The following is a 20555-nucleotide window of genomic DNA, read 5'->3' on the forward strand; positions in this document are numbered from 1 at the left end:
GTCCGGCTTAGGGCAATTTGGAGCAATGTGACTTTTTTCTCCACAATTGTAGCAATTTTTGTTCTTGACATCTCCCCATGGCCGGAACATTCTTCTTTTAGGGTCAAAATTGAAACCCTTCTTGTTGATCTTGTCATTCAAGCGTGTGAACTTTCTCATCATGAGAGCAAGTTCTCCATCATCTTCTTCATTGGATGAGCTTTCATGATGATCTTCTTCATTGCTTGAGCTTGATTCTTGCTTGATCATCTTGAGCTTGCGGTGCTTGTTGGTCTTGGTTTTGAGAGCGATTGTTTTACTTGTAGTTGGCTCTTCGGACATACCAAGAGTACCCATTTCATGAGCGCGAATTTCGCCCACAAGCTCTCCCACTTCCATCGTATCATGATTCTCGTTTTGAAGCATAGCATTAATGATGTTGTACTTGGGCTTCGGAAGGAGCATGAGAATCTTGCGGTTGATGGAGCCACTGTCAATTTTAGAAACTTCAAGTGCATTAATGCCTTGGCAATGACATTCAAGCGAGAATACATATCATTGCAATTTTCATGAGCTAGCATCTTAAAGGAATCATACTTAGCTCTAAACAAGTGATATTTTTGTTCACGAACTTTTGTAGAGCCTTCATGAATTTCAATTAGCTCTTTCCATATATCACTTGCTAAGTCCATGCCATTTACTCTAGCAAAGACTTCCTCACTAATGACTTCGAAAATTGCATTTCTAGCCTTAGCATTCCATTTTAATTGCTCCGAGGTGGGAGTTCCAGTGAACCCGGTCTTTGTTGCCAACCACACTTCGGGGGCAATCGCATCAAGGTATGCGGCCATACGAACTTTCCAATAGGCAAAGTTCTTGCCCTCGAAGTGAGGCGGCGAACCTCTCATCTTGGCCATAGCTCTAGGCGGTGAAGCCTAATGATCCAAATAAGCAACGAGGGTTTGATACCAATTGTAAGGATCGATGGACCAAGTGGGGGGGGTGAATTGGGCCTTTTTCAAAATTCTAAAACAAAGTAAAGCAACCTTAACCTATGCAATACTAGTAAGGCTCAATTCACCAACCGGCTAGCTAAGCAAACTACACAAGCTTATGAAGAAACACCTAGATATGAAACTAAGCAAGGTAGAGCTAAGCTATGATCTCTAAGATCAAGCACATGAATAATTGCATGAAAGTAAGTGCTTGAAAGTAAAGAGTGGGCAAGAGACAACTGGATTTTTTCCCCGTGGTGTCGATGTGTTGGCACACACCCCTAATCCACGTTGTGACACTCACTAAGAGTCTTGTCACCTCCCAAGTCACCGAGACGAGGAAGCTCACTAAGAGTCTCCGTTCACCATCCCGGCGTGGTGGAGCTCAAGCCACGTACAAACTTCTTCGGGCTCCCACAATCGTTGGCAAGCTCCGGAAGAAACACCTTCAATCACCAAGAACGCCTAGGTGCTGCCAATCACCAAGAGTAACAAGCTAAGGTCTTCACTTGATCAAGAACCAATCACCAAGAACAGATGCACACAAGCTTCTCTCTACTAAAGTCCTTAGTCTTGCTTCTTGAATGATTGAATGAACAAATGTGTGGAAGATGAAGCTCAAGATGGCTCTCAACAATATATGAGTGTATGAATGTTGCCTGGTGTCAAGAGAGTGCAAAATGACTCATTGGAGGGGTATATATAGGCAGCTCACACGAATAGAGCCGTTGGAGAAAAGCTGCCAGAAAACTGCTTAGCGCCGGTTAATCCGACATACCTCCAATAGCCAGCGTCGGTTTAACCGATGAATGTAAACTGCCCTTTCTGAAAACTAGCCGTTACAACTTGGGCAGATTAACCGACGTATCATCGGTTTAACCGGCGAGTGTAGTTGTCCACTGATCAACTGAAAAACTAAGTCTCTGGACAACTGCACCGACGTTAACTCAAAACCATCGTCGGTTTAACCGGTGAGTACAACTTCTGAAATCCCTGGAAAAACCATCTCACTGGTCAATTGCACCGACGTCTCATTTCAAACAGCGTCGGTTTAACCGGTGTATTGAACTTGAAATGCCCTGGAAAAACCAACTCTGGACTAATGCACCGACGTTAATTCAAACAACATCGGTTTAACCGGTGTATAGAACCTGTCCAGACTCTGCTGACTGCGTTTAACCGACGTATAGAAAAGTGGAAGTGTCGGTTAAACCGGTGTATAGACTTTTTTTTTTGATTTTGCCTTTTCTGATTTGAGTCTTGAGTGAAATCCAAATATTCTTGAGATATAAGTTGAAAACCACTTATTTGAACTTCTAGGAATCTGAGTGACCATAGTGTGCATCCATTTTCAAATGACCATGTCCATGCTCAAGTTACTTGACCTTAACCCCTCTTAATAGTGCAATCACTACAAAACTATAAAACCTATACTAACCTAAGTGTCCTTCTCAACCTTACGACACTTAGGACTAGAAAGATCCTTAGTCTTGTTTTATATTTGAGTTGAATACCAAGATCGCCTTTTTGAATAACGAAATTGAGGGGCCTCTTTTGACATATGACCAAATGAGCGATAATGATCTATTAAGCTGCACAAACTCATTAGTCACAATAATGGTTGTCATTAATCACCGAAACATACCTTGAGGGCCTAGATGCTTACAGAGAGAGAGAGTAGACAGTCAAATCGGCGAGGAACTTACCTTTCACTCGATGTAGTGCGACATGGCGGCTCGGCAGCGGCGGCGGCGACGACGGCAGCAGAGGCGGAGGGAGGCAGTCGTGGCAGAGGAGGGGAGAGGGAGGAGGAAGAGAGTGGTTTGGGCTAGGGTTGGGCAGCCGGGCTGGACAAAAGGTCTGGGGTCGGGCACAGTGGGGCACGAGCTGACGTGGAGCCTACCTGGACCGTCGTGCTGGCGTCCACATGGGCAAATGTGGTAAAAACATAAAGATTTTCTCTCTCCCATGCTAATTCTGTAGTGCCAAAAACAAGGATGCTATCTCAGGAGGTGACACTCGTCATAATGGTATAAAGTTAAATTCCCCTACGCCCTCTGCATCGCCGCCGCCGCCGTGCCCATCTGCTTCGTCCTACTTGGGATTTGGGCCCCTACCTACCCACCTGTGTCATCCGGCCCGACCCATTCATCAGGCAGGTTGGCAGCTGGGCCGAAACTAACCGTTGGGTTGACCAGTTGACCTGAACCAAACGCACTACATGTGGGCCCGGCCCATTTGCTTTGCTTGTTGAGATCTCTTGCTTGTTTCCTCTGCTACCTTCACTCAGGGAGAGAGAGAGAGAGACCAGCTGCAAGTTTAACTAAAGCCAAAAAAAATATCCATCCATGCCAAATCACAGACACACAAGCCGACAAGCGACACACAACTACACAAGCGACACACAATTGGATTTTTGCAAGTTTAACGCGAATTCATGGCAAATCACACACAGCTAGAGTACAACAAGCCAAGTACGGATTCACACGATGACAGGGGTTATCCACACGGGCTCCACGTCGATGGAGTGGCCTCCGGTGATCGGCACGCTCCTCATCTCCTGATCCGCCAGCGAGTACTCGCAGATAGCGTGCGGCGCCAGCATCTCCACCTCCAGCCCTGCCAAGTAGACGCAGCTCTCGCGCAACCCAACGACCGGGTATAGCCCCACGGCCACCACTGCCGACGACACCGACCCCACGAACACCGCCCGCCCCGGCGTCTCCTCCATCACCTCCCACTCGCACTCCCCCTCCGACCGCAGCGCCAGCACCTCCACATGCACATCCACCACGTCGATGTGCCGCCACATCATGTACAACTTCCTCACCAGCAGGAGCTCCCCGTCACTCTCCACCAGGTACACCCGCCAGCACCCGTGCTCCGATGCCTGCTCTGCTCCCCGCAGCAGCGACACCACCGCCGCACGCGCACAGGTCGCCGCGGAATGCCAGCACCGTGTCGTCGTAGCCCAGCGCGCACAGCCGCCGCTCCAGAAGGCCATGTCCCTGAAGCCCCCATGCTGGGCTCCCTCCTCCACGCCGATGGTCATCCAGGCACCGGGCACGGCCGGCTGGAGCAGCGCGATGGTGCCCGCCCGGCCTAGCACGGCCGTGACCCAACCCGGGGAGGTAGGCGCCCCGGAGAGGATCACCTTCGACACCGGGAACACCGGAGCCGGGGGCACGACGATGGATTCTCCGAAGACGAGGTTGCAGAGGACAACCGAGCGGTCGGCGTACAAGGCCATGGCAAGCCAGCCGCCGATCTGGCCGCAGCATCGACCGGTGCTGATGCTCGCGGGGAGCGCGAAAGGTAGGACCGTGCGGTGGTGGAGGCTGAAGAAGGCCAGCCCGCCGGCACGACGGAGGAGGAGGTTGTTGGTGGAGAGTGTCTCCGGAACGGAGGGACACTACAACCGTAAAAAATGAACACGCAAAACAAGGAGGAAATATTCTCTCTCTCTCTCTATTCAATGTGTCCCATCAATGAACATTACAGGGGGTATTTATAGGTGGCGTTATGCCTCCCATGTATCATTACTCTTATACCCCCTTACAACGGTCATATTCCCTGAATATTCCCGGGCGTACACGTGATTTCCCTATTACAGTGTGGGTGCGGTACAGCTCAGAAAAGCCCACAACCCCAGGCGGTCCTCTTCACCCTAGTCGACGAAGACCACGGGGCCTACTGACAACTCGTTACCATGATGCTGGCGTCGCCCGGTCTTCAAATGTCTTCGCGTTCCTACCCGAAGAGTAGCGAAGACGGGCCACCTCCGCGCTTGCTCCTGGCATCGGCTTCAGTGCTCTTGGTGTCTTGTCTTCGCCTTCTTACCCGAAGACGAGCGAAGACGGGCTACCTCCGTGCTTGTTGTTGGCATCGGCTTCAGAGTCCTTGACTTCTTGTCTTCGCGCACCTTCGGCGACCGGACCGAAGGTGGTGTCCCCAACAGTAGCCCCTTGGAGCCTCGGTCCGATCTTCGGGAGGGGCGGGGCTTCGACTCTGTGGGCGCCGTGTGCGTCCCGAAGCGCCACCCTTCGGGCTGGGCACCGCGATGGTGGCCAGCGAAGCACAGTCCGTGTTCACCTGCAAAAAAGTTATAGTCTGGTGGAGGAAGCAAAATTTTCATGTTCTTAACTGTTAGCTTGCGCCCAAATTATTGGATTCAAACTCTTGGCGCGAAACCTTGCGAAGACAGAGTGGCCCCTCGGTTTCTTAAATCTTACGCGCGCAGTGCGGGGTTCTTTAGTCTTTTCCACAAGCTTGCCCCACTCCCCACCTATAAATACTAGCAATGCGACTGTTTTACTTTTCACTGCCCTTGCTTCCCAGCCTCCTCTCTCTTCCTTTGGCGAAGGTTCTGAGCTCGTTTTTCTTCGAACTCTTCTGGTGCTGAACTTCAAGGGTGGCGATCTCAGAACATTCTGCATCTTCGGAGATGGCTCCGAAGAGGGATCAATCAAAAGGGCCGACGACAACTGTGCTCGGCTTGTCGAAGATGACTCCTTCCCTCCTCGACGACCTGGCTCATTGGGGCTTCGTTTCTGCAGATGGTGTCAGGGCTCCACCGACGGGTGAGACCGTCGCTCATCCTCGCGCAGACGAAGTGATCGTGTTCCGCGATCTGTTTACCGTCGGTCCTCATATGCCCCTCGACTCCGTGGTAGTGGACATCTTTAGGCTGTTCAAGGTATATCTGCATCAAATGACTCCTACTTCGATCATGCGGCTCAACTTGTACATGTGGCTGGCGAAGACCTGCCGCCTTTCGACAAGCGCCGAAGGCTTTGCTCGTGCCTTCAGGGTACACTATCAACCGAAGAAGATTTCCGTACAATCGGCCGGAGGTGCGGAGATATCAACCATTCCCCAATATGGCTGCTATACCTTCGCCTTCCACAAGAACCTCCCGTGCCCAGTCGCCGCGAGCAAGAACAATTGGGCCAACGACTGGTCATCCTACTGGTTCTATCACAAGGTGACGCTGGATCCCATCACGAAGACCCATCCCCTCGTCATCGACCACGTTCCTGCCCTTGGCGAGGTGCCGAAAGTCGCCTGTCTTGTGATGGATTCTTGTTAAGATGTGCTGCTCGCTACGTTACTGATGGTTTGTGCCTCTTCGGCAATGTAGGGGTAGATCCTGCCATTATCGAGAGCTGGGCCGACGAGATGGTCGGATTGGTTTCGAGGGACGAATACAAGGCCATGGTGGCTCACCTCAGCGGAGTCTGTCGGAATTGGGTATTTCATGCCATGGGCCTCTCCGCTCCTCAGTGGGCAGCCGAGGTAAAACTTGCGGAGGGCCAGGACGCCGCCCCTGCACATGCCTCAGGGAAAACAAAGGCCTTGGAAAAGACAAAAAGGAAGCGGGCGTACTCTTTGGCAGCCCCAACGAAGAAAAGCCAGATCCTGGATGACATCCTGCAGCAGTCACCCCTGCGGAGCAAAGGGGAATCCGAGGATGGCGGGAGCGAAGACAGCAACCGTCCGCCTACTGAGGCAATGCCTTTCGGCATTCCACAGGTGGCGGTGCCACTGAGGACGGTCCATCCCGGCCTGGACATTGTGTTCAGCGCCGCCCTGGAGAGCGAAGACGAGGGCGACGTCGAGGAGGTCAACATCATGGTCGACTCCCCCCCCCCGCTCGTCTCTCCGGCGCGGAGCCCCTACCTCCGGCAAAGAAACCGAAGTGCCTTCCGGGAAAAATGCCGAAGCATCACCCTCGGCCGAGAAGTCCATCTCCTCCTCCGGGACGAAAAGGAGTGGCGGCGAAGGGTCAAGCAGTTCGTCGGATAGCAGTAGCTTCTTCGTTCGTGACGTTGATCCTGAAGCTGCTGCTCTGGAACTCGGTGCGAAGCCCACTATTGTGCGCCCCGGTGGGAACATCGTCAAATCTCTTCGTTTTGAGAGCCGGGAACGCGAACATGGGCTTTTAGCTGTGGCGGGGGACTCCTTTTGCTTTCCCCTCATGGAAAAAGACTTGATGGGGAGCAGGCTATGTAACATCCTAGAGAGCGCCCAAGACTTGTCGCTGAAGGCCTTCGTGGTTGCGAGCTGTGCTACCCAGCAGTTGGCGGCTGAGGACAGCTCAAAAGTTGTTGTTGCTGACCTGGAGGCGAAGGTGGCCTCCCTGGAAAAGAAGAAAGCAGAGCTGCAAATACACCTCGACAGACCTGCTGAGGAGAAGGCGACTCTTACCACGGAGCTGCTTGCGTCTGCTGATCGGGCGGTGAAGGCGGAGGACACCGCGAGGGCCGCCAAGTTGCTTGCGGAAGACGTTGAGAAATGTCGAGATTTGATGCAAAAATGGCTCCGCACCTTTAAAGAGGCTATAAAGACCGGCTCGGAGAAGTTGCAGGAAGAGCTTCCTGACCTCCTCGCCAGGTATGGGCTTGTGGCTCCGGATATGTTTCCGGAGGGCACCGACACAGTTGGCCTGGGCTCTTTTTTCCAGTGGCTTCGTGCTTGCATCGCCATGCTGGACGCCGGGGCGCATTTCCATGAAGATATCAGTGCCATGGTCGCCGTCCGTACTCTCAGTGCCGCAGTGTACGGTCTTTTTCCCTCCGAAGCTGGACAGACTAGCGGGGTGATGAAGGATCAACTTCGTTCCCTTCATGACTCATCCTTCCGCTGGCCGGGCGAGGAAATTGTTTCTCCGGAGACGCTGCCGGCTTTGGCAAAAAACCTCGCCGTTAACTTCATGAAGCGCTTCTTCAAGGGCGAAGGTCGTGCCCTTGTAAGCCGTGAAGTCGAGCGGATGAAGCCCCAGGTGATTGTCTGTGCTTCTCTTTATTACAAAAAACCCGCTGACTTCTGGTTGGCATCGTTCAACTCCAGGCAAGGCTGATGCCATCGCGGAGCCCATCCTCAAAGAATTTGTGACTGCCGAAGAAGGACCTGGTGGCGAGGGTGCGAATGGCGAAAGCGGCCACGACGCTACTGACGGAGCCCCGGTGCCCGAAGATCGGACAAGGGCGTCCTCTTCTCGTCCTTCGGCTGGCGAGGTGTGAAGGTCGTTGTATGCTATTTTATAGGGGTCTTCTGGTTGTAATTATTACTTTTGTAAGCTAACACCTTCGGTGCCTGCGTAGGACCCTGCGTTGGCCCCTGCACAGGTGACCGAAGGCGTGCTTCCTCGCAAGCTCAATCGAGGGGATTTCTATGTCACTGGTGCGTCCTGGGCGAAGTTCCATATTCGTTACCCTTCAGTTTCATTTAAAGAATTTTGGGCGGATAGGGTGCGTGTTTACGACCTTCAGAACGCCGATACGAAGTGTTTTTTTGCCGAATTTCAGTGTGATCCGGAAAAACACGTGAAGATCCTTGCTGACCGCGTGTTTCGTCGCGAAATAAAATGGATTCTCGATACTGATAGGCCGTACAGTGCTCCCGCCGGTCTCCGTGAGCCAAAGCCAGAGCCGGTGGACGAAGAGCCCCTGACGCCTCACGAATTAATGTATCAACGCAAAGGCATCATCGACGAGAGATCTAGTTAATTTGCGTTGCCCTCGGTTTCAGGGGACGACTTCGAAGCATTTCTTCGACGGACAGCCGAAGAAATAATAGATGTGGCGGTCCGGGAAATCATATCTGAGGTGGACTTCCTAGTCTTCGAGGAAGAGGCCTCGGATGTATCTATGTAATTTATTTCTTCGTGCCTTCGCGCAAGGTGTATCTTCGCGGTGTAATAAACCTGTACTTTGTGTGTAATAAATTATGTAATTTTTTGGCATTTATCCTTCGACTATGCACAAATATATTCTGCGAAGCGCCACCCCCCCTTTGCGCGGGCGAGGTTACAAACGCCTTTTTGTTTGTTCATCTTCACCGGCGTCGTGCGTGTTTCTTGTTTTGCGAAGCGCCACCCCCCTTCGCTCGACTGGCGAGAATGATGACTGTGAAACGTGTTTTAGCCCCTCCGGACTCTTGCTTGAATTATGCACGTGTTTGCCTTCGGCTTTGCTCGTGAGGGCTTGCACAGGTTTCTTCGGCTCTTTTGCCGGAGAGGTTCGCGATTAGCCTTCGGCTTTCGCGCGACAGGACTTTCCACCCTTCACTTTCATGCGAAGGGATTTTGTTAGGGGACCTTCGGCTCTTTAACCAGAGAGGTTTGCGCCTAGCCTTCGGCTTTCGCGCGACAGGACTTCCCACCCTTCGCTTTTATGCGATGGGATTTTGTTAATTTCTTCGGAAGTGAAGCTAAGAGGAGAGAAGCCCTTAATCGGGGTTGCGCCTCGTGCTTACTTCTTTCAAGCGTTATGGTTTGTACTTCGCGCCGATGACTCCCCTGTTCGCTTTGACGAAGAGGGATAGACGCTTCGGGGCCTTTGTAGCGTGCTTGTTCCTTTGACTCTTTTGTGGGGGCCTAGTTTATATTTCACAATGGGTTACATAGGGTTCTGCCTCGTTAAAAACCTCACACCTTCGTCACCCGAGTGGACACTAGAAAGCTTCCCCCGTGAGGAAAAGAGTACGGGCCCTTCGGTACATTGTGCGGATTTACACATGAGAAAAAGGAAAGATGCAAAAAGAATTTTCCCTACAAGCCCCTTCGGTTATTTTCCTCCGGTGGCTTTTACACATCTCCTACACGTAGTACTTCTATAGCATGTCCTTGTTCCATGAATAAGGGTCTTCGGTGCCTTCTAACGTGTGGAGCCTGCAGGCCTCTGGCCTTGCCATAGATGCGACGATGAATGGGCCTTCCCACTTGCTATGCATCTTGCCCTTTTGCTTGGCCTTCGGTATTCTTCGAAGCACCAAGTCGCCCTCTTTGATGTTTCTAGGCTTCACTTTCTTATTCTTCCACCTTCGTGTTTCCTCTTGATATTTACCCAAGTAGATTGCTGCTTGTATCTTGCCAGCTTCGATTGTGTCAATTGAGGGCTTGATGTCTTCTTCGATGTTTTCTGCCCCTTCGGCTGTTCTCCAGGATTTGAGTTTGATTTCCTCGGGTGTTACGGCTTCTTTGCCATATAGAAGCTTGAAAGGGGTGAACTTTGTGGTCCTTGACTCTGTTGTGTTATGAGACTATATGACTCTCGGCAGCTCATCTGCCCATTTCCCCTTTGGCAACTCAGTGATGTTTTTCTTGATGCCTGCGAAGATGATGCCATTGGCCCTTTCCACCGCGCCGTTGGACTGCGGGTGGTAGACCGAAGCGAAGCATAAGTTGGTGCCAAGTTCAGTGGTGAACTCCCGGAAAGTTGCACAAGCAAACTGCTTGCCATTGTCCACTTTAACCTCCTTCGGGACCCCGAAGCGACAGACGATGTTCTGCCAAAAGAATTTTTGTAGGGCTCCTGCTGTGATATCCCTGAGTGCCTTGGCCTCGACCCATTTGGAGAAGTACTCTATCGCCACGGTAGTGTACTTGTAGTTTCCTGGAGCTGTAGGCAGTGGTCCAACAATATCAATGCCCCATCGTGCGAGGGGCCATACCGGAGGCAGTAGCTGCACCTTGTCGGGTGGGAATTTGCTGTATGGGGCATGCCTTTGGCAATTTGGACATGTGCGAACCACATCGTGAGCGTCCGCCACAGCCGATGGCCAATAAAATCCTTCGCGGAAAGCTTTGCCGACCAGGGCCCTCGTTGCGATGTGCGAAGAACACATCCCTGCATGTATCTCTTCAAGCAGCTGTTTGCCCTCTTCGCGTGAGATGCACTTTAGGAGTGGTGCGCAGACCGCCCCTCGGTATAACTCTAAGCCTATGATTCTGTAATTCCTGGCCCGAAGTGCCATTCTCTTCTCTTCCTTCTCATCCTCTGGGACGAAGTGTCCGCGAAGATAGGCCATTATGGCGGCCCTCCAGTCTTCGCTGGTTATGGCGTTGATGAATTTGGCTAGTTCTTCGGCACAATTGACGGAGGCCTACTTTAATGTTTCGAAGAATACATCTGGCGGTAATGGATCGAACTGCGCTGCTTCCTTCGCCAGTTGATGAGCTTGCTTATTCTTCGTTCTGGAGAAACTGCGAATACTAAACCCGAGGAAGTATTTCTCCATGCTTCGCACTGCTGCCAGGTACTTCGCCAATTCTGGCTTGAGAGCCCTGTTTGACTTGTTTATTTGGCCTGTGATCATCTCCGAATCAGACCTGATCGTTAATCTTTGTGCGCCCAGCGTTCTTGCTTTGCAAAGACCCAAGAGAAGGCCTTCGTATTCTGCGACATTGTTGGTGCACCCATTGAAGTCAAGTCCGACTGCGTACTTCAGTTGTGTACCCGAAGATGCTATCAGGACTGCTGAAGCTCCTGCTCTATCTCTCTGGTAAGCCCCATCACACTCAAGTTGCCATATTGGTTCTATCTTCGGCTGCTCTTGCGAAGGTGCGACTGGGGTCCAGTCTGCGATGAAGTCTGCCAAGACCTGTGACTTGATTGCTGATCTGGAGACGAAGTCAATGGTGTGCTCGGCTAATTGCGTAGCCCAATTGCCTATCCTGCCGGAGGCTTCTCTGTTTTCAAACATGTCTCGAATTGGGAAAGAGGTTGGAACCTTGATTTCGTGGCTCTGGAAGTAGTAACGAAGCTTCCATGCTGCCATGACCACCGCATATGCCATCTTCTCAATTTCTAAGTATAGCAATTTTGACCTGTTTAGGGCTTCGGAAATGAAGTATATGGGCACCTGTGTGAATGCCCCTTCGATCTCGCGCTCTTCGACAAGAGCAGCACTTATGGCTGCACCTGATGTGGAGATGTATAACAGCAACTCCTTCTCCGAAGGGCTGGACATGACTGCCAATTTCTCAATGTACTGCTTGAGGTCTTCGAAGGTCTTCGCCTGCTCTTCACCCCATTCTAAGTTGCCAGAGCCTTTCAGCGCCTTAAAGAATGGGAGGCACTTCTCTGCTGACTTCGAGATGAATCTGTATAGCGAAGCCAACCTGCCTGTTAACTTCTGCACCCCCTTTCTTGTGGTAGGCGGCTTCATCCGCCTAATGGCTTCGATCTTCTCCGGGTTTGCCTCGATTCCCCTTTCAGTGATCATGCAGCCCAATAATTTCCTCTTCGCACGCCGAAGACACATTTCTCCGAGTTCAGCTTGAGTCCATGGCGACGAAGATTCGCAAATGTTTCGCGAAGATCTTGAATATGATCCTCCTTCTTTTTGCTTCTTACAACCACGTCATCGACATATGCGGAGATGTTTCTCATCAATTGATCCCCCAATACTTTTTTGATCATTCTATTGAAAGTGCATCGTGGTAGTGGGTATTCGTCCTTCGGGCACGCCTTGTTCAAGATTGTGAAGTCAATGCACATTCACCACTTCCCGTTCTTCTTCGGTACCATGACAACATTTGCTAGCCACTCCGGGTACTGGACCTCGCGGATGACGCCCGCGTCCAGCAATTTTTGTACCTCGGCTTGAGCCGCTTTCTGCCTTTCTTCGGACATTGACCTTTGGCCCTGCTTTACTGGTTTTGCCTTCGGGTTCACCCTGAGCTCATGCTCGATGAAATGTCGACTGACCCCTCGCAGATCCGAAGAGGACCAAGCAAACACATCTTGATTGTTGCGGAGAAACTGTATAAGCCTAGTCTCTTCGGCCTCTTCAAGCCCTTTTCCGATGATCACAATTCGGTCGGGCACATCGTCGCACAATGGCACCTTCTTCGTGTGTTATGCTGGAGATACGCCCCCTGACTTCTCTGGCTCTTCGCTGTTTACCGCCTCATTATCTTTATTTGGGGTTTCAATGACATTGACATTCTTATTTGCGGTTGATGCATTGTCTTCGCACCTTCTTGCTTCTTCCTGGTTGCCGAAGACTGACAATTCCTCCGGCCGTAGGCAGCTTCATGCATAGGTACGACTGATGGATTACTGCTGCGAATTTGACCAAGGTGTTGCGGCCGAAGATGGCGTTGTAGGGGTAGTTAATGTCGACCACATCGAAGGTTATTGCTTCGGTTCTCTGCGCTGCACCTTCGCCGAACGTGACATTGAGCTCTATCTTTCCAAGAGCTTCGATTCTCTTGCCTCCGAAGCCAATGAGCGGATACTGTGACTTCTTCAGCACTGATTCTGTGAACCCCATTTTGATGAAGCATTGCCGCACGAGGATATCTACAGAGCTCCCATTGTCCACCAAGATTCTTCCTACATCGTTCCATGCGAAGTGCACTGAATTCTTGCCGATGTTTGCCCTTATGATGAGGGGGTCATTATGTGGATAGTGCTGCAGCCGAAGGTCTGCCTACGTGAAAGATATTGGGACATGCGACCAAGTTGTTCGGAAGCATCTGCCCTCGCTGACGTGGGAAACGGTTCTAAAGTATTCTTTGCGCTGCTTATTCGTCTCATGTACCGGTTCGTTGGATCCTCCGGAGATGGCATTGATGATGTTGACCCTGTTGCCGGAGGGTCCCTCGCTTGCTCTTTCTGGAAACTGCCCCGGTTCGAGCTTCGGAGGTGGGGGTAAAGTTGTCGGGTCGTAAGACTGTGGTGTGGAGCGCCTCGACCATGTCTGACTATAGTGCGAAGGTGGTAGCATCAGTAATGATTGTTGCGAAGGTGGCGCATACGGTAGCGGATTGTAGTTGAAGACCGGGTATGACACCGGCCAATTTGGTGTAGGAGCCCAAGTGGTTGCCGTCGCCAAAGACTGAGGTGGCAACTACGAGGTATGATTGACTGGCTTCGCTGGCTGGGAATTCTGCCGATCAAACTCTTCTTTTCTTTCAATGGCGAAGGGGCATTCATTTGTCCAATGGCCTTTGTCCTTCCCGTGGAAGAAACAGAATGGAATTTTCTCTCTTCGACCGCCGCTGTCTCTTCGGCCTTTGTTGTGTCGTTCTTCGCGATGGTGACGATCATCGTGGTTGGATCTTTCTTCGTGGCGGTCCCTCTCGCCTTTGCCCCTGTGATGGTGTCTGTGCTCTTTGGGGGTTCTTCTTCGGACACATTGTTCACTGTTCTTTTCTGCTTCGGCTCGTCAGCATGCCATGGTTTTGAATGGGACCTCTCGCTGCTTCGTGACTTCTTCTGCTCGTTCTTCTCCTCGAGCCTTCTCCTCTTCGCACGGTCAGATATGCAATATTCTTGCATTATTTCGAACATCTTCGTGACTGTCTTCGGCTTGCACCGGGATATGTACTCTCTGCACGGTCCCAGGTTGATCCTCTTCACCACCGAATCGATTATGCTCTGGTCAGCAACATTAGGTGCTCTTGCGCGAAGCTTCATGACACTCTAAAGATATTCTTGCAAGGTCATGCTTCCTTGCCTTAGATCGTGAAAATCGCAAGATGTGACTTTGTCAGGCCTCACGGCACGGAAACTTGCACATAGCTCGAGGCGAAGCTGCTTCCAAGACAGAATGGTTCCTGGTGGGATGTTTGCATACCATTGCTGCGCCAAGCCCTTCAATGCGAGGACGATCGCCTTCGCTTTACACGCGGTGCCTCCTCCTAATGCTTCTATGGTGGCTTCGTATTTGAGGAGGAACTCTTCGGGGTCTGACTCCCCATCAAACTGCGGCAATATTGCTGGGTTGAGGCGATGGGGCCACTGCACCTCCTCCAGCTCTTTGGACAATGGTGATATTCTTTGATGCCTTCTTCGGTAATGCTCTTCGGCGTCTGACTCAGAGTGGTCAGAGATCTCTTCGACCGGCACAAGCTTTGGGCGGAACCTTGGTGGTTCTTATTGCTGCGGGTTGACCCCGATCATCTCCTTCTGCGGTGGTGGTGGTGGAGGTGCCTACAATTCCTCGAGCTGCAGCCGCTGGGCACGGAGCTTCTCCTGCATCGCCTTGCAGCGAAGCTCCTCCTCCATCAACTTGTTGTACTGCTCTTGACGTTCTGCTTCGATGAGCATGGTCTACTTCCCCTTCGCTCTTGTCGTCATCTGTGGCTCCGAAGGTTCTGCTTCCATGGCCTGCTGCTGAGCCCTTCGCGCCTCTTCGATGCGAGTGTCAATGCGACGCATCGCCATGATATCTTCGGCTGAGACGCCGAGGTCTAGAAGGTTGACTTCGAGCTGGCCATCTGCAAGGGAGTCGACGGAGACACCGTCGCTGCTAGCCCCGTTCGCCTGTGTTGCTGCCGCTTCGTTCTGCAAGGGTGTTGTCATCGTGTCCTCCGAAGTGGCTCCGGTGGTTCCTCTCTTCTTCGTCGCCGCCATGTGGTGTATCGAACCGACGGGTGGGCGCCAAACTGTTGGTGGAGAGTGTCTCCGGAACGGAGGGACACTACAATAGTAATGAATGAACACGCAAAACAAGGAGGAAAGGTTCTCTCTCTATTCAATGTGTCCCATCAATGAACATTACAAGGGGTATTTATAGGTGGCGTTATGCCTCCCATGTATCATTACTCTTTTACCCCTTACAACGGTCATATTCCCTGAATATTCCCGAGCGTACACGTGATTTCCCTATTACAGTGTGGGTGCGGTACACCTCAGAAAGGACCACAACCCCAGGTGGTCCTCTTCACCCTGGTCGACGAAGACCACGGGGCCTACTGACCACTCCCTACCATGATGCTGGCGTCGCCCGGTCTTCGCCTGTCTTCGCGTTCCTACCCGAAGAGTAGCGAAGACAGGCCCCCTCCGTTCTTGCTCCTGGCGTCGGCTTCAGTGCTCTTGGTGTCTTGTCTTCGCCTTCTTACCCGAAGACGAGCGAAGACGGGCTACCTCTGTGCTTGCTGTTGGCATCGGCTTCAGAGTCCTTGACTTCCTGTCTTCGCGCACCTTTGGTGACCGGACCGAAGGTGCTGTCCCCAACAGAGGCGCGGGGCCTCGAACAGGAGGTCCGAGGGGAACGACGCCCGCACGCACGCACGCTAGGAGGCGCAGACGAGGCGGACGGCGATGCGGTCCAGCGGAACGAGGACGGCGACGATGCGCTCCAGCAGCTCCGGTGGGAGATCGGGCCATGCCGACTGCTATTGTATACAGGGGCGGCGGCGCTGGGACTGCGAGACCATAACATCAACAATTACTCCGATGGAGGACCTTGAATCGAATCAATGGGGATCCACATCAGCCGATAGTAGATGGGAACTAGAAATAGATCCCCCCGCTACTCAACGGCCACGCTTGTTGACGGTGACGACCATCTCTTCTCACCCCTCTGAAATTCACCTCTCTGATCTAACGCCCTCCGCCCAACAGGCGGCGCATATGCTCCCTCCGCCCCATGTTTCTTTGGTTGGATCTGTCTACTCCCTCCGTCCCAAAATAAATACATATCTCGCACTTCGAGGAGTCAAATCCTTCAAAATTTGACCAAATATACATTAAAAAATATTAACGATTATAATACTAAACAAATATCATTAGATTAATCACATCATATATTTTCATGATAAACTTGTTTAGAGACACAAATGTTAATATTATTTTTATATATACAGTCAAACTTAAAATTTATTCACTTCTCGAAATGCGAGATGAACACTTATTTTGGGACGGAAGGAGTATGTCCCTGTTTCCACTGCTTCTCTCCTCTTCATCCTATAACTTTTTCCAGAAGGCAGCGTTATATTAATTTAATAATTAAGCCCATTTTACCTCCGACCTTATTACGGTCGAGTTTGAAAAAACAGAATCTCCCAATTGAAAATCTAGAAAACTACTCCCTCTATCTGTCTCTAAAAGACAGAATAAATTACTCTTCTAGTAGAACAATACAAAGTGGTTTATGAGATGATTAGAAAGAGATGATTTTTACTGAGGTGGCATGTCAGATCCTCCTGATAGCATGTCTTAACATTTTCTCTCTCGGATCATCTCCAAAAATCTAACTATCCTGACTTGGTTAGCTAAAAATAAAAAAACAAATACTCCAAAAATTGGATCCAACAGTGTCGGCTTGGAAAATGGCCAACTATCATACTACTCGATTGCAAGTGTGTCGTGCGTTGGATCGGAATGGTTTAGCACACAATGACTCGAGAATTTAGACTGGTTCAGGCCGGAAATGCCCTACGTCCATTATGGGAGTGGTTCTCTTGCTCTATTGCTCGAGCCCAGATGCTCAAAGTTAGAGGGGAGCTTACAAGCCTTCAAGCAGTCGTTCTCTCGGATTCAGAATGAATCGAGAGCCGGATCTCTTCCTACGTGGGGGTTTCCCCTTTTATACCTCAAGGTGGGGCCCCCTATTTACATATTTCTATCATGGTGTCTTGGTCCGCCCGGGGGTCCTTCGTCTTCGCCAGTCGGTCAGGAGTGGAGAACTTGTGTCAGGTCGGCTTTTCTCAGGCGACGGGTTGTCAAGCTGCTGTCCCGTCTTTGGTCAGTCGGAGTGGCTTTGCCACTCGGTCGGGGGCTTCGGCGGTCGTCTTCTCTCCTGTCCGTCTGTATGGGTGCCTCCGTCCGTATTGCTGCTGCTCGTCCTACCCTGCGTGGCTTCTGACCGAAGGATGGCACGCCCATTGAGGGTTGCCCTACCGCAGTCAGGCAGCGCTGCCCTGTCACAGACGCTGACGTAATGGAGTGGCGTTCAGGGGAACCCATTTTTACGGCATGCGGGATGGAGCTCGTTGACGCCCTCTCATGTCCCTCATCCATTGCGTCGTGCAGGCTGCACGGCCCGCACTATGCCCATGTCAGGGGGTCCTGTGGATCATGCCGGCGTGGCGTGCGAAAGGAGTGGGCAACGTGTGCGCTCGTACGGGGGCCGGATTGACCGGCACGCCAGTTGTACTGGGCGGTGTTCTTGGAGCGCACGGCCCGGATTGCCTGGTATGGCGCTGACCCGGAGGGTCCTCGGTCGGGAGGCCTCCACGTGTCCCTTTCGAGGGTTGGTATCTGGCCGGGCCGGGCTCTGGAGGTCGGCGTTCATCCGTACCCTTTGTGGGCTTTGTTGGAATGCACCCAAAAGGATGTTGGGCTATTATTATTTTAAGGCTGGCCTGCTCCTAGTGATCCATCTGCGTCTATAAAAGACAGGTGAGGGTTCAAACGAGGAACACACAACGAGCAGAATCATGGCTCAAAATTGGTGTTGTCGGTTAGAAAGCTCTCGTCCTCCTGATAAAAGTAGACACTTGTCAGCAAAAGGTCCTAGAAGAGTACTTGCGAGTGATAAGGGTAGTCTTAGCCACCGCAAGCCTCATTCATGGCCTTCCCGACGGGTCCATTATGGGCATCATGCCCCTACAAGTACCCTGGAGGAAGGTTCTCTGTGGACGGGTTGCCTCTAGTTGTGCCATACGCTTGTAATTTCCAAGATGGACGGCGGGACAGCTTATTCCTGAGCCACGTCCCGTCGGGCTGTAAATGGGCGGTGGACGGGACCCACCACCATTTACCACACGTCCCGTCACGGTAAAACCAGGGCGGCTCGAGCCGCCACCCCGGGGTTGACCTGCGGTCAACCCGGGCTGCAAAGGGTCGCGGGGTGCCTCTGGGGCCACCTCGGAACCACCCCGGGATGCCTCGGAACATGCCCCCGGGGTCACCCCGGGATGTGAGGACCCACATGGCACCCGAGGCCACCCTGGTGCACCCCGGGACCTCCCCCGGGGCACTCCTGACAGCGCGGGACCCCTCCCGAGCCTGCTACGTTGGGCCCGACAAGCCGCCTGCGCACCTGACAAGGAACAGGACAGCCTGGAAAACGGCGCCCACCATGAAAAGGGGGCATTCACACAAGTTAGAGAGAAACAGAGGAGACCTGAAGCCTATAAATAGAAAGGTTTCTGGACATGTAAGGATGACCTTTTTCGGAGGCCTTTAGATCCCTTTTTTAGACTCGGGCCCTGGGATCGGATCCAAGAACACTGATTGGCAAGAACCAATCACAACACACGGGACGTAGAATATTACACCTCAGGGCGACCTGAACCTGTCTAAATACCACCGTCTCAATCCGCTTCCGCGAGGAAGTTCTTTGCGTGTGTTACATCTCTGGCCGAATCTCTAAGCGGGGGCTCCCACGAATCCCTGCTAGCGGTACTCACCCACCGTCAGAGAGAGTTGGAGGAGCTGTTGGGATTTGGAGAATGAAAAATAGAGAGTCTGTTGGAGTAAGCAACTTTGGAGAAAAAATTATTTTACAAAGTTAAATGGAGAGCCAAATAGAGAACTAAAAATAGCTACTCTCTTGGAGATGTCCTCACTTACATACAGGTTCCGCCTAGCATCACCAACCTTTTATAGGTATGTTTGGTTTATCTGCAAAACTAGCTTGGTTGGCATACGGAGCCAGGTGTTGGCGGTCAATTTCAATAATTTCTACCGCCAACATTCCTTCAGATTTCATGCATTTGGAACTATACTACTTTGATTTTTACTAACATTAACAAGTTTCACAAGTTTGATGCTTATTTGAAATTAGGAGCAACAGGTATAAATTTGGGCCAAATTGGGGCAAACTCCAGGCCGGCCGGCCTACCCCTGCCACAACTTGTCATGAAATTTCGTGGAGAGTTACCTGAGCTCGAGGGTGAGTCACACCAAGATGGGTTTTGCACAATTCATGAGTTAAGGCCGAAAGGCCTGAACCAAGTTGAGTGGAGGTCAAAACCCGTGACAACTCAAAGAATAAGAGCCCAATTCAACCTGAGAAGCAACATGGGCCAAGTGATCAACAAGTCGGTGCAAAACGAGCCTGAGCCAAGCCAGAGCCAGGCCGGCCGGCCTAGGAGAGGCCGGCCGGCCTTTAACTGCCGACGTTGGAGCTACGCAACCGTTACCGACCTCCAGAGAAGATCCAGAGCGTCCCTGCAAAGGCAATGGCCACGCGGTCGCATCTCCAGGCCGGCCGGCCTAGGGGAGGCCGGCCGGCCCCACATGACAGCCTCTGCTGCTCTCCCTTGGCGTGGAAGACAAGCTCAACGAACTTACCTGCGTGCAACTGACGCTCAGCCCAGTACCGACTTCAAAGTAGTATAAATAGAGCACCATACCCCTCTTGTAACAAACACCATTCGATAGAGAAGAGAGTCTCTTGTACACTTGTGTTGAGTAGGAAGAGAGTGAGGTGAGTGCTCTGGTGAAAGCCGAGCTGAAAGGAGCGGACTCGAGTTCTCTCGGTCTTACTCCACTTGTATTCGCATCGGAGGAATTTATTTGAGTAAGTTCATTGTCTCAACTTCAGTTTCTCACTAGCTTTACTTTCTGTCTTAGTTACTTGTTAAGTACTTTCTTTGATATGCGGGATCCTGAGTCCGCGTAAGTAGGAAGTTCTACTTATTTGAGGTTGCTTTCTATCTAAGTACACGGTAGGAGCAAGTAGCTCGAGGGTTGTGGGCGTGGTGCCCAGGCTTGGTAGTTACCTTAGGTTGTGTTCCACCCCACGGAACCGTTGTGGTAGTAGATAGGTGGTGACAGCCCTATCCGTCCTTTGTAATCCACCATATTTGGGTGTTTTCATAGCAGTAGTGCAGGTTGCCGTCGGACTCCCCTCTCATCCCTTTCTGAAGTTCTTCCTCTTCCAGCCGCTGAAGCAGATCAAGTCAGTAGTTAGCTCGTTAGCTAGTCAGAGTAGTAGGTTATTTGGAGTTAGGCCCTCTTTCCGTATCTTCTTCTCACTGGTTGTGTCCGGTTGACGATCTTTAAGTTTGGTCGAAGCTTTACCGTTCCTTGAATTCGATATTCCAGATACTCT

General features: G+C 51.6%; 1 pseudogene; it reads right to left on the minus strand.

Moving 5' to 3' along the window:
- Positions 1-3456: 3456 nt before the first annotated feature.
- On the minus strand, positions 3457-19852 carry LOC120693050 (annotated as a pseudogene).
- Positions 19853-20555: the final 703 nt, after the last annotated feature.

This window comes from Panicum virgatum, chromosome 9N, assembly GCF_016808335.1.
Source record: "Panicum virgatum strain AP13 chromosome 9N, P.virgatum_v5, whole genome shotgun sequence".
NCBI lineage: Eukaryota > Viridiplantae > Streptophyta > Magnoliopsida > Poales > Poaceae > Panicum > Panicum virgatum.